Genomic DNA, 10,861 nt, shown 5'->3' on the forward strand with positions numbered 1-10,861 from the left:
GTATATGAGTTTAAGTTATGTGTCCCATCTTCTATGAGGGACAAAATTGTTTTTCTTGTAACTCAAGTTTTTCATGAATAAAAGTCAAGTGGGTCGACTAGGAGAGGTACTTTTGTACATACTCTCTTCTAGTCTGGCCGAATACTTTTCTCCTCTCCTTCTTCTTCTTCTTTCTCTTTTCTTTCTTCTTTCTTCTTCTCTACTTTGACCTAGAAACAACTAGGGTTTATTCACATGGTATCAGAGCATTAAGGTCTGGTGTTCATTTTTTTTTCTCTTGTTGCTATCTTCTTCCTGGGTTCGCCGCCAGCTTCATAGTAGGTTTTTCATCCTACAGCTGATATGATTGAAGACTCGATAAAGGGCTGAAAAGGAGTTGTCGTTTTGAGGGCCTGGAGGTGAGAATGCCTCTGGCCGGTGCTGTGGTGGTCGTTGAAGTGGTATACTAGACCCTCTATTCAGTGTACGAAGAGGGTTGGTCGTATACAGGTATGGACACTGCTGTCATGTGTTCAGAAATGGACTGTGAATGCTGATTTTTTTTTTTTTGTGCATCGAAAGTTAGTTGTTGTGGTGCTGGGTGAAACTGATACACATATCAGTCATGTTTTTTTTTTGTGTTTTCTTGCTCACATGTGTGCTGAAAGAAGAGTGGTAGACTGCTGATGTCCACGACAGCAGTGGTGTGGTGTTGATTGTGTTGTGGTGGCTGGCATATCTATATTTTTAAATGCTTAAAAGTGAACCCCTAGACCTTGTGTGTAATCAGTTCTGCAGTTTGCAGAACAAGTGTTCGATGAAACGATTGAGTAATTTCAGTAGTGGTGTGTTGGTGGTAGTAAATGGTCCTGCAGTGTGCAGTCCAAGTGTTTGATGTGTTGACTGAATGATTTCAGCTTTAGAGTGTAGTGTGTAATGTGCAGTTGAAGAAAGTGGGTTGGTGGTATTGTAAGTGAGATAAGTCTTGTGACAAGTGTGAGATTGTGGTGTATATTCAGAGGAGACATAATTGAGATGGCTTCAACTATAATTGGGAATGACAACAAAACAGGCATCATGCTCTCTTCAGATTATCTAAGTGTTCAAATGACATCCATCAAGTTGAATGGTGAGAACTATATACCATAGGCAAAATCTGTGGAGGTGTTCTTGAAGGCCAAGAGGAAAGTAAAACATGTGAGGGAAGAGAAACCTTCCTCTGATTCTCTTGGGTTCAGTGATTGGGAACAAGATGATGCACAGATAATGACATAGCTTTGGAACAACATGGAACCAAAGATTAGTGTGAACTTCATGTTCCTAGATACAGCCAAAGAGATCTGGGATCATGCTAAAAAGTTGTACTCTGGACAAAACAACACAACTAGGGTATATCAGTTATACCAAGAGTACTTCAATTTGAAGCAAGAAAGTCAAAGCTTAAAAGAGTATTATGCAAGTTTGAGAAACATCCGCAATGAGCTAAATGTGTATCACCCTCTCACATTAGATGTCCAGATCCAACAACAACAACGTGAACAACTTGATGTGACTAGGTTTCTTGTGGGCTTGAAGGCTGAGTATGATCCTGTCAGAGCACAGATATTGGGGGGATCAGCTCTCCCCTCACTTGAAGAAGTTTTTGCCCGTCTTAAGAGGACATCCATTGAGCCAGTGGAACATTCTTCCTTCTCTGATAGATCTGGTTTGGTAGTGACTAAAGGGAGTAGTCGTGGAAGTAGAAGTGGTGGTGGCAGCAGTGGCCCTCCAAGCAACCGTGGTGGACACATGTTTAACTGGGCTAGTGGCTGGACTGAAGGCCGTGAGTCAGGGGGGAGTCGTGGAAAAGGAAGGGGTAATGCTTAGAGAAAATGTACACATTGTGGCTTAGAGGGGCACATAGTTAATTTCTGCTATGATTTGCGTGGTCCACCTAACACTTGGGCTAACCAAGTTACATCTAAAAGTAGTAGCATAATTACTGAAAGCCAGCAAACTGCACCAACCCCCTCCACACCCACTTGTGCTTCCGGGCAGGAAATGGTGAGTGTACCACGAGCAATATATGAGCAATTCCTTCAAGCATCTCAGCAGAACACAACTACACTTGCCCATTCAGGTATGACTTGTTTAGCTTCCAAAGCCTCACCCTGGATCATTGATTCTGGTGCCTCGGACCATATGTCTGGGACTCCTGATGTATTTTCTTCCCTTTCTCGCACCTCCACATCTCAGACAGTTACACTTGCTAATGGTTCTACATCTCCTATTTGTGGTGTTGGTGATGTTGATCTCTCCTCATTGTCTTTAGCATCTGTTTTATATGTTTTCAAGTTCCCTTTTAACCTTATGTCTATTAGTAGATTAACCAAGTCCCTTAATTTTTCTGTAACCTTCTATCATTCTTCTTGTGTGTTTCAAGATCTCAAGACGGGGACGAAGATTGGTGGAGGGCATGAATCTGGTTGTATTACCTTGATGGTGGTGGCCCCCCAGTAGCTTTCCAGTCGTCTCTTACTCCTCTCCAATGGCACTGCAAACTTGGTCATCCCTCTCTCAAGGATTTGAAGTTGCTAGTTCCTTGCTTGAGTCATCTTTCATCATTAGATTGTGAGTCATGTCAGTTGGAAAACATCATCGAGTCTCATTTAGTCCAAGAATTGATAGTTGTGTCTCAAGTCCTTTTGCTTTAGTTCATTCTAACGTATGGGGTCCAGTTAAAGTGGTGTCATACAATGGGTTTAAGTATTTTGTAATATTTGTTGATGACTTTTCAAGGATGACATGGATCTATCTTATGAAAGACCGTAGTGAATTGTTTTATATTTTATCAGAAATTTCATGCTGAAATACACACTCAATTTGGTGTTAATATGAAAATACTTCGCTCTGGTAATGCCAAAGAATACATCTCCTCATCATTTCAGCAATACCTAGAACATCATGGAATAATTCATCAAACTTCTTATGCCTACACCCCACAACAAAACGGTGTAGCTGAACGGAAAAATAGACATCTTCTTGAAACTACTCGGTCCTTGATGATCAATATGCATGTCCCAAAGCACTTTTGGAGTCATGCTGTTTTACATCCTATTTTTTGATAAATCGGATGCCCATGTCAATCCTTGGAAGTCAATCCCCTTTCTCCGTATTGTTCCCCACTTTGTCTCCCTTTCCTCTCACCCCAAGAGTCTTTGGTTGTGTTTGTTTTGTTCAACACTTGGGGCCTGGAGTAGACAAGCTAGATGCTCGGGCTACGAATTGTATTTTTCTTGGCTACTCAAAGACTCAGAAAGGGTACAAGTGTTATAACCCTAAGTTTCATAAATCGTTTGTGTGCCCAGATGTCACCTTCTTTGAATCAGTTCATTTTTTCTCCAATGCCAGGGTCTCTTCTTCTCCCTCTGTAGTTCATCTTCCTGTTCCGGTTGTGGACCCCCTTCCCGTAGCTCCCACTCCTACTGCAGATGCACATCATATGCCGGTTACTACAGAGAGGCCGCCAATTACTCAAGTGTATACTCGCAGAAGTGCTTTGGCTCCTTCTCCACTTCAGCACCCGTCAACTGATCCTGCTACTGCTCCTTCTCCCTCAGATCTTCATCTCCCTATTGCTTTGTGGAAAGGTAAGCGTACTTGTACTTCTCATCCCATTTTAGACTATGTTTCCACTACTCACCTTTCTGCTTCCCATTGCAAGTTTATATTGTTACTCTCTTCGGTTCCCATTCCCAAGACTGTACAGGAAGCCCTTGCCTCTCTAGGGTGGCGGCAAGCCATGGAAGAAGAACTCTCTGCTCTACAACATAATCATACGTGGGAACTCACCATCCTTCCTCCTGGTAAGCACACTGTTGGGTGTAAATGGGCCTGAAGCATCTTCCTGATGGCAGTGTGGAACGATTGAAGGCACGATTAGTGGCCAAGGGCTATTCTCAGTTATATGGTGTGGACTATATGGAGACATTCTCTCCTATGGCTAAAATTGGTTCAGTTCGGGTGTTGATCTCATTGGCTACTATGTATGATTGGCCTCTCCTACAACTTGACATAAAAAAATGCCTTCCTACATGGTGATCTTGTTGATGAGGTGTATATGGAGCAATCACCAGGGTTTGTTGCTCAGGGGGAGGCTGGTAAGGTGTGCAGGCTCAAAAAGGCAATCTATGGACTGAAACAATCTCCTCGTGCATGGTTCGGTAGGTTCAGTGAAGTGGTGAAGGCCTTCGGGATGAAACAGTGTTAGGTTGATCATTCCGTGTTTAGCTATAACTCGAAAGATGGAAAAATCTTGCAAGTCATGTATGTGGATGATATTGTCATAACTGGAAGTGACAGCAATGGAATTGACAGGCTGAAAAAATTCTTACAGGATCACTTCAATACGAAAGATCTAGGGAAGCTAAAGTATTTCTTAGGAATAGAAGTTGCGAGGTCAAAACAGGGGATCAACCTATGTCAGAGGAAATATGTTCTTGATCTACTTGAAGAAACAGGGTTGTTAGGTGCTAAACCAGCAGAGACTCCTATGGAACTCAATGCCAAGTTAAGTGTGGATGTAGGTGATGAGTTTGATGATCCTGGAAGATACAGAAGGTTGGTGGAAAAGTTGAACTACTTGACCATTACCCGACCAGATATATCATTTGCTGTGAGTGTGGTGAGTCAGTTTATGCAACATCCCCGGGTTCCTCACTAGGAAGCTGTTCTGAGTATTGTTAGGTACCTAAAGGGTGCTCCAGGTCGTGGTTTGTTATACCAAAAAGGAGGACCTCTTAAGATAGTAGGGTACACAGATGCTGATTGGACTGGCTCTATATTAGACAGGAGGTCAACCATAGGGTATTGTACCTTCCTGGGTGGCAATCTTGTAACTTGGAAGAGCAAGAAGCAAATAGTGGTGGCAAGAAGTAGTGTGGAAGCAGAGTACAGGGCTATGGCCCATACCACATGTGAACTAGTATGGCTGAAGAACCTACTACAGGAGATGGGTTTCTCAATTGACAAACCCATGAAACTATATTGTGATACCAAGTTGTTGTTCACATCTCATCCAATCCAGTCTTCCATGAAAGAACTAAACATATTGAGGTGGATTGTCACTTTGTGAGAGAGAAAGTGATAAGGGGGGTAATAACTACATCTCATGTGAGCTCAGGAAATCAGTGGGCAGATATTTTCACAAAAGGATTGTCTCAGGGAAGAATAGATTACATTTGTAACAAGTTGGGACTATATGATATATACTCTCCAGCTTGAGGGGGAGTGTTAGAATGCTCGAGTCAGGGGTATTTTGGTCATTATGGTGTATCTTATTGAAAGTGAAATGTCTATTGTATCTGAGTTTAAGTTATGTGTCCCATCTTCTATGAGGGACAAAATTGTCTTTCTTGTACCTCAAGTTTTTCATGAATAAAAGTCAAGTGGGTCGGCTAGGAGAGGTACTTTTGCACATCCTCTCTTCTAGTCTGGCTGAATATTTTTCTCCTCTCCTCTTCTTCTTTCTCTTTTCTTTCTTCTTTCTTCTTCTCTACTTTGACCTAGAAACAACTAGGGTTTATTGACAGTCACATTTGAGGAAGGAAAATCTTTTTTCACTCAACCTTATCTTCAGGGGGAGCCCTCATTAATGGAAGATAAGGCCTCGGATCTACTCTCCCTAGATGTATTACCCTCCTCACAGACATTCAATCGTCAAGAATCACATCCCTCTGAGTCACATTCCTTTGAGTCCCACATTCCCGAGTCTCAACAAGAGTCAAACAACCCGAACATTGAACCAAATTCGGACACTGTTAGCCCCACGAATGATGTGCATGATAATGTGAGATATATGCAGGTTTACTCTAGGAGGAAAAATCCAGATCCTCAACCTGTGCAAGTCCAAGATTCAACTCCTAATCCTAGAACTAAGGGATGCTTAGATCCTGAACCTACACCTTCACAGTCTGAGTATGATTATGACCTACCTATTGCACTAAGAAAAGGAACCAGAGAATGTACCAAACGCCCATTGTACCCTTTAGCCAAATATGTATCATTCCAAAGATTCTCTAAATCCCATAAAAGTTTTCTAGCCAGCCTTAATACCATTCCAATTCCTAATACTCTAGGCGATGCACTTTCTAATAAGGAATGGAGAAAAGCCATGAGAGTGGAAATGGAGGCATTAGAAAAAAACAACACATGGGAAGTTGTGGATCTACCAAGAAACAAGAAGACGGTAGGTTGTAAATGGGTGTTCACAATTAAGTACAAATCTGATGGGTCATTAGAAAGGTATAAAGCACGCCTGGTAGCCAAGGGATATACACAGACTTATGGGGCAGATTATCAGGAGACTTTTGCCCCAATAGTTCAAATGAATACAATAAGGGTGTTACTGTCGTTGGCTGCTAACTATAATTGGTATTTGCAACAGTTTGATGTAAAAAATGCGTTTCTCCATGGTGATCTAGAAGAGGAGATATACATGGACATTCCACCGGGTTTTGGAGAAGGCATTAAAGGGAACAAAGTTTGTCGGTTGAAGAAAGCACTATACGGTCTCAAACAATCTTCGAGAACATGGTTTGGAAGGTTTACAAAGGTAATGCTGAGTACAGGTTATAAGAAAAGTCAAGGTGACCACACATTGTTTATCAAACACACAACCTCAGGGGGAGTTACTGCACTATTAGTCTATGTGGATGATATAATCGTTACTGGGAATGATAAAAAGGAGAAGGAAGCATTGAAAAACTGCACTATTAGTTTTCTCGGAATTGAAGTTGCACATTCTAAACAAGGCATCTTTATTTCTCAACAAAAGTATGTTGTTGATCTTTTGAGAGAAACAATAAATATGGCATGTAAACCAGCTTCCACGCCTATAGATCCCAATCATAAACTTGGAGAAGCCAAAGAGAATGCAAGTGTAGACAAGGAGATGTTCCAAATACTAGTTGGAAAACTCATTTATCTTGCACATACACGACCAGATATTGCATATGCTGTAAGTGTAATAAGTCAGTTTATGCATAATCCTAAAGAAGTTCATCTGCAGGCTACTCATTGAATTCTGCACTATTTGAAAGCCAATCCGGGAAAATGAATTTTATTTAGAAGAAATGGAGGAATGACTCTTGAAGCATATACAGATGCCGATTATGCAGGATCTCCAGTAGATAGACGGTCCACTTCTGGTTACTGTACCTTCTTAGGAGGAAACTTAGTCACTTGGAGGAGTAAGAAGCAAAAGGAAGTGGCTCGGCCAAGTGCAGAGGCATAATTCAGGGCTATGGCACAAGGAGTGTGTGAATTACTCTGGTTGAAGATAATTTTAGAAGACCTGAAGATTCCACGAGAAGAGCCTATGAAACTATATTGTGACAACAAATCAGCCATCAATATTGCTCACAATCCTGTTCAACATGACAGGACGAAGCACATCGAAATTGACCGACACTTTATAAAAGAGAAACTGGGCAGTAAGTTGATTTGCACTCCCTATGTGTCTACAAAAGGACAACTGGCCGATGTACTTACTAAAGGGCTCAATAGTACAGACTTTTGGAAAATTATAGCCAAGCTGGGAATGGAGGATCTCTATTCACCAGCTTGAGGGGGAGTGTTGAAAAACGTGGGGTTACTGGTTCAGATATGAAAATAGAATTGTATATATTCCTAGGATTGTGGAATGATTGATTTAGAAAGTTTTTTCTTTCTATTTCTTTCTTTCTATTTTTGTACTTTCTATTTTCTCTTCTTTCTACTTTTCTTTCTATTTATTGCAGCAACTTACTGTATAAATATGCCCATTGGCAATAGAATGAAACATATCAGTATTCTACCATTCCAAAACACATTCCTTATTATTTATGTAAATGATATGTGGTTACTAGCAATGATACAAAAGAAGTTAGTGCTCTCAAGAAGTTTCTCAATTCTGAATTTGAGGTCAAAGACTTAGAGGAGTAATGGTATTTTCTTGGCATTGAGGTTGCTAGGTCCAAAGATGGTATCTTTATTTCTCAGTAGAAGTATGTGTTGGATCTTCTTACAAAGACTGGAAAACTTGGTGCTAAACCTCCCTCTACCCCTATTGATGTAAATTATAAACTCTCAACTAATGATGGATAACTTTTACTTGATAGGGGAGTGTTTCAGAGATTACTAGGAAACTTTTTTTATCTATGTATGACTTGTCCAGACATTCCATATGCTGTGAGTGTCATCAGCCAGTTCATGCATGCTCCTAGAGACACATATGGCTACTGTAGAAAGAACGCTATGCTATCTTAAGGGAACCCCCGGGAATGGAATATTATTTGCTAAACATGGCCACATGATGGTAGAAGCATATACAAATGCTGATTGGGCAGTAAATGTAGATGACAAGAGATCTGCATCAAGTTATTGTGCTATGATAGCCAGAAATATTGTTTCCTGGAGAAGTAAAAAGCAGTCAGTGGTTGCTAGATCTTCAACTGAGGCAGAGCATAGGGCTATGGCCCATGGGGTGTCTGAGTTGTTATGACTTAGATCTCTCCTTGATGAGATGGGTGTTTCATGTGAGGAGCCACTGAGGTTGTATTGTGATAACCAGGCGGTTATATTGCTCAAAACCTGGTTCAACATGATAGAACTAAGCACATTGACGTAGATAGACACACTATACGGAGAAGAGTGGCTTCAGTGCTGGCCTTAGTGTTTTCTTTTCTTTTAAGTAGTGTTTAAGGTTATGGACCTTAGTTATGGTTTTTTTTTTCTTTAATTATTCCTTTAGTGTTGGCCGCCCCATTAAGGACGTCCAGGTAATTGTACTCAATTTTAGAATTAAGTTAATAAAAGAGATCAAGAGGACTAGAGAGAGAGGTTCAAACTCTTCTTTTCTCTCTTCCCTTCTCTTCTTCTTCCACAACCTACTGCTGGAACCCTTTATTCTCCTTTCTCTTCCTTCCTTTCTTTCTTTTCTATATTTTTTGAATTACTGCAGGTGTATTTCTTAACTCATCTTTAGTTATCTTCACTCTAATAAAATAACGAGTGGTTGGGATCCACCGCTCACTTTTTTGGTTCTCCAATCTCTTTGACTTTTCTCTTTTTTTTCTCTTTTTTATCTTCTTCATTTCTTCCAAGTTTGTTTTCAATTCTTAAGGACCCTATATGATTCAAAGGGTTGTTTTCATCTCCACAAACAGTGTATTTTTTATCAAATCATAGATAATCCTTATAGCATTGATAGTTAAGAGTTAGCTTTCCAAAATTCCAACAAAATTCAATTTGTCAATATACTACCTGAACCCAAAAAATCTCCTAGAGAAGCCCTTGTTAGTTATCCTCCCTACCATCCATTTATTAAATTTAACTTTAATATGCCAGTTGTGGGAAACAAGAAGAAGTCATGGGATGATTGCTAGAGATTGCTGAGATGAGCCTATAAATCCAAATCAAGGTTCTTGTCAAAATCTTCAGTAATAGTTGCAGAAAGTTGTGATGCTAGTGTTGGGCTGAGATTGGTTATGGTCAAGGAGCTGGTAGTGAATCAGGTTCACTTATAAGGTGACACGAAAATAATCATCAAAATCCCAGGAAACTCTTCTAGGATATCATGAAGAACCGGGTCACTGATCATGAACATTCCAAATACAGTTAAGGCTTTCCGCATTGCAAAGTGTAGCAATTCTATCACTCTTGGAGGAAAGGTAACTGTTGATGATTGGCTAGCCAAAAAAAGCATTCTACTTAAAAAGTTTGAGGGTGGTCCTCCCCCCTTAGATGAAAACAAGGGAAAGGCTACTCCCTTGCTTTTATACTCTTTTTTTCCACATTTTGTACCAAGGGTGGGGAGACTTGAATATGTTCAGTAATTAAATAGCTGGTTAATTGAGTCTTATAATTGCTCAGTAAATCAGAATTTACCTTTGGAGGAGAGAACATGTTTTTGGTGATGCCCACTGTTCAGGATCTCAACATTGAACTGTTTTGGTGTTGTGTCAATGGTTGGGATCTTTTAAGTCCATGTACCCTCCGATACAACCAACCCATCTGAGTTGCTGAGGTACTCTTCCAGCATGAAGAAACCAATTCCTTGTACAAAAGCACCTTCAATCTGTACAAATAAAATTTCAAATGTGAGGTCCACTTACATAGTTTTGTGGTAGCCTAGACAACCCATTCAAATCTTCCCCCTGACAATCCTAGGACAAAAGGACCTGATTGTTAAATTATAGTGTTTGTGCAGGATCAACTTAGTTTTTTTTCCTTTTTATTTATGGTTCTTGTAGCCTCTGTTCTTAAGTCACATAATCAGGGATAATTGTGTAATTTTAACTTCTTATGAATATAAGTTATAAGGGCGGCACTTGGGTCTCTTGATACTGACAGACTCTCAGCCCTATTCTTTTCTAAATCTTCTTCTCTTCATTTCACTTTAGCAACTCCACAAGGCTTAGACAGTTGCTTACTTTTTTAACATGTACTATGCAAATCCCATCCAGGACAGTTTTCATGTCCGTGCAAGCAGGTCGGTGGAGGAGATCCTTGAAGGTAGAGGCAAAAAATATTTTGATCGAAGAAATGAGAATCAAAGGGAAGGTAAGTCTGAAGGTGAAGAAAAAAAGGGTACACTACTGCTGGAAGGATTAGAAGTGGTTGAGTGGCTAAGAGGTTTCATAGCTGGAGCTTGTTCAAAAGGCAAGCAGATAAACCGGCAGGAAATTAGTACATTAGAAGGGAGAAGATATGTAGTTGAATGCAAGAAGAACACAAAAGGATCCTTCATAGCCTTGACTGAATACTTTGGCAAGGGACGAAGGCAACTGGTGTGTTTGCTAGCAACTAGTTCGTCTCTGTGTGGATAGCATCCTCCATTGAAACAGGGCAGTGGAAGGAGGTG

At 40.4% G+C, this 10,861-nt stretch overlaps 1 pseudogene across 1 annotated transcript in view; it reads right to left on the bottom strand.

The window, feature by feature from the left end:
* Positions 1-10,861, bottom strand: part of LOC148871470 (indole-3-acetaldehyde oxidase-like) — a 103,890-nt pseudogene that overhangs the window by 10,405 nt on the left and 82,624 nt on the right. Inside the window, exon 10 of the transcript XR_016107274.1 lies at positions 9,886-10,075. The product of XR_016107274.1 is annotated as an indole-3-acetaldehyde oxidase-like (transcript). The remainder of the gene's footprint in view (positions 1-9,885; positions 10,076-10,861) is intronic.

This window comes from Nelumbo lutea, chromosome 2 (genome assembly GCF_056320005.1).
Source record: "Nelumbo lutea isolate HS-2025 chromosome 2, American lotus-T2T, whole genome shotgun sequence".
Taxonomy (NCBI): Eukaryota; Viridiplantae; Streptophyta; class Magnoliopsida; order Proteales; family Nelumbonaceae; genus Nelumbo; species Nelumbo lutea.